Source organism: Lactuca virosa, chromosome 3, assembly GCF_052849685.1.
Source record: "Lactuca virosa cultivar CGN04683 chromosome 3, Lactuca_virosa_CGN04683_v6, whole genome shotgun sequence".
NCBI classification, from domain to species: Eukaryota; Viridiplantae; Streptophyta; class Magnoliopsida; order Asterales; family Asteraceae; genus Lactuca; species Lactuca virosa.
This window is the reverse complement of record NC_136428.1, coordinates 337,392,755-337,397,029: the sequence shown is the minus strand read 5'-3', so window position 1 is coordinate 337,397,029 and position 4,275 is coordinate 337,392,755.

Here is a 4,275-nt window from a genome sequence, read left to right as displayed (position 1 = left end):
GCCGAGATTTTGCATACTCCCTCTCCCCTCTCTCTTCTACTTTCCTTCTTGCTAGTCATTGGGTGTGATTCCATTAGAGGCATTACACTTGTGGTGCTAAAGCTTCCAAGAAGATCAAGATCAAGACCAAGGGAATATCAATTTTTTGCTATAACAATTGAAAGGTATGTAAACCCTAAACCCTAGTTTGTTAATTTCGAAATTAGCCTCTCTCCTCTAGGGTTCTAGTTTTGCAATTCAAAGTTGTATGTTCAATAGTTAAAACATAGATCCAAAGTAGGTTGCATGTGAACTTAGGAATTGTTTTCTAGTTTATTTGTTGTACATAAAACCCATCATGATGTCCCATCCGTTGGATAGAGCCAAGCTTAAAACCGCTCGTATAGTAGCCGGCTTAATAATCGGGCTGAACGTTTTGTCACAATCCACTCCTACCTGTTTAGACCTGCCATCACAAACAAAACGTGCTTTGTAAAAATCCACATGCACCTAATAATATTCATAGCCGAAGTACGAGGTACTAAATCCCAAGTATTATTATCAATAATAGCATTAAACTCATCAGTCATGGCATGTTTCCAAATAGGTTAGGCTAAGGCTTCAATTGGGTTCCGTGGAAGTGGTTCAATGGAGGTGGTGGTATGTAGGTTAAAGAGTTGTTTTGGCTTTGAATTACCAGTAATGTTGTGTGTTTAGATTGTTCGAACGGGTTGGGAATGGGTTTGTTGTGTGGGTTCGGTATTATGTGTAGAAAGAGGTGTGGAGGTTTTTATTGGAGGGTGATGAGGGGTGTTGGTGTTGGTTTTTGGTCTACGACTATAGGTTCTAAGTTGAGTTGCGGGTGTTTGTTGAGCAACTGGTTGGGTAGTGACATCGGATGGTGGAGAAGAAGAGGGGGGGGGGGTTGTGGGTGTTTTATTTTTGGTTGAGGGTGATGAAGATGTAGTAGGAGTTACCGAGTCCCAGAAGGATGGATGTAGGTCAGATGAGAGATTTGTATGAAGAAACTGATATGAGGGAGGTGAGGAGTGTGTTTTGGAAAATGGGAACTTGGTTTCATCAAACACAACGTGACGTGAGATAATGATTTTGCGGGTAGACAGCTCATAGCATTTATACCCCCTATGATTTGAGGGGTATCCAAGGTAAACACACAGTGAGGAGCGATTATCTAGTTTGTGAATGGTAGTAGATGGGATAAGAGGATAGCAAAGACATCCAAAAGTACGAAGATGTGTATAAGATGGGTGTTTATGATAAAGGAGGAAGCTGGGTGTGGTGTTATTTTTGGTTTTGGAAGGGAGAATGTTAAGAAGGTAGGTGGCCATTTGTAAGGCATGATGACAGTAAGTGGGTGGTAAAGAAGCATGGATGAGTAATGTGTGAATGATGTTGTTGATTGATCATATTTTTCGTTCAGCCTTTCCATTTTGAGAGGAGGTGTGTGGGCAAGAGAATCGAAAGAGCATTCCATGTTGATTGCAAAAATTATGAAACAAATGATTATTATATTCCATTCCATTATCACACTGAATTGATTTTATTTGTCGTTCAAACTGTGTTTGTAGGAGCTTGTGAAACTTAAGAAAGACAGAGAATACATGTGATTTATTATATAATGTAAATGTCCACAAATAGTTTGTGTAGTCGTCTAAAAATAGGACATAATAACGGTGGCCTCCCGAACTATGAATTGGGTAGGTCTATAAATCACTATGCAAGATATCAAAAGGTAAAGAAGTAGAAGACATGGAATCATAAAAAGGAAGTTTAATATGTTTTCCAAACACACAAGACTGACATAAACGTTTATCAGAAAACTTGGAAATAGAAATAGACTTCTGTTTATTTAAAACACGCAATAATGAAGATCCCGGGTGACCCAAACGATGATGCCATAGATCTTGGGATAAAGCAGTGAAGGTAGAAGGACTAGTAACTCTGGTGGATGGAAAGGAAAGTGGATAAAGCGCTCTGGTGCTGTCACATCGGAGGATAGGAATCTGCGTCTGGTAATCCTTCAAAAGAAAACCAAAAGGATCAAATTCAATAGAAACCAGTTTATCTGTGGTAAGACGACGGACATATAGTAGGTTTTTGATAAGTTTTGGTGCATGAAAAATATTGTTAAGTTTTAAAGGTGGATATGGTGATTTAAGGGTTGTATGACCAGTGTCATGGATTGGTATTTGGAAACCGTTACCAACAACTATATGGTTTTGTATGATATTATTAACATAATTTGAGATGTTACCTGTAGTGTTGGACATGTGATTTGTGGCTCCTGAGTCATTATGTGCATTGCCTGTTCAATGTTGTTAGGCGTATATGAATAGTCTGATGTGACATACGTTTGAGAAGGCGATGCACCAAGGATCCCTGGTGGTGTGCCACAGTGTGGGGGCGGTTTGTGGGTAAAGTTAGATATGGAACAGGTGGTGAAGTCCAATTCATCCAAGGCTATGGATGAAAGTTGTTGTACCCATAATTGTAGCTAGAGAAATTATGTCCGCGATCACGTCCCCGACCACGCCCCCGACCACCCCTGCTAGCGTTGCGTCCGCGACCATAGTGATCAGAATAGCCACGGTTCCCTGTCCAATTTTGCTCATCAGGATCTCTTCGTTCACCACCGTATGATTGTACCTGGAAAGGAACAGTAGTGGTGACCGGAGGTGGAGTAACACCAGTGCTGTTGGCGGTAAGAGAGTTGTGGCCGCCGAGTGCTGGTTGGCTTTTCTTGTCTCTTCCAGAATTAATTTGGACCTTGCAGTATAGAATTCAGGGATTGGTGTAGATTGTTGTACGAGAGTTGCAATATTTTCATAATTGTCATTCAAACCGGCTATGAGTTGTAGAACCAACCGATCATTAGTGACAGGAGCATCAACATTTGCAAGTTGATCTGGGAGATTTTTGAGTTCTTGATAGCATGCTGACATATTTGGAAAGGAATCCAACTTGATAGTTGAAAGTTTTTGTTCTAAATAAAGAGCCCTTGTGGGTTTGTTGTCAATGAAGATAGTTTCCAAAGCTTGCCAAGCTTTTTCTGTAGTAGTATTTGGGGTGAGAATTGTAATTAGTAGATCATTGGAAATTGTACTATACATCCACTGTAAAACTATTGAATCAAGTCTCTTCCATAATGTTGTATATGTTGCAACACCTTTGTCTTTCTCTGTAGGCTTTGGTGGAGTTGCTTCAGAAGGAATGATGTGGTCGATAACATCATAAGCGCGACAATGGATTTTGAATAATTCCACCCAGGAGGTGTAGTGTCCGTTTTCCATCCCCAAGACAATGGGGATGAAATTCTTGATATTGGTTACTGTCAGCGTTGGATGAAGAGAGGCCATGGAGATTGTTAAAGAAGTATAGGAGAGAGAGATCGTGATAATGTAATGCATGGGAGAAAGAGTGTCGTTGATTGATTGAAGAAGCAGAAGGGGGAGGGGACGTCGGCTGCTAGGGTTGTGAGGGTCAGAGATCGTGCTTTGATACCATAATAGAATTGGCCAAAAGAATCTTGTAATCTCATTTATCATCACTATAAATAGTTAAATAGTGGATACAAATATTGACAGATGACTACCCTGACTAATAGATAATATACATATTTTGTTACAAATGTTACCTAGTCTGATATTTTTCATCATGAGTAATCTCGGTTCTTTGCACAATCTGATGACAATTATCAACTTATTATGTAAAATGTGCTTATTACTTAACATGTAAATGATTTTTGTAGATTGGATTTAAGGAGGAAAATATATATTGTAGTTATGAAACAGAGATCAACAATAGAAGAGTTTGCATTTTTTTTTAGAAAAAGCAAGAATAATTGCCTTCCAAATGCCACTACAGGACCAGATCTTTAAGTCTTTTAAATCCTAAAATTTATCAACCTCCTCTAAAATGAGTGATTTAATATAAAACAAAGTCCTTTCAATTCAAATACAAAATAGATAACAACTACTAGTGAAAGGAAAGGGTTTTGTATGATTTAAACTCAAATTTAAAAGGAAAAAGGATGTAAAAGAAAAAAAATAGATTGAATAAATGCTACCTGGAATCATGACATGTAAGGTATTAAAAGATTCCGTCTGCATTGACCTCTCAACAAATGACATTATTCGTCAATAAGAGAGCTAATAGTCAACAATTAAAAACTAAGAAACATATTTAAAAAGTATATAATTAGATTATGCTCATTGGAATAGAAGTTATAAGTAAGGATATAATAGAGAAATACAATATGAAATAATGGACGTTTGA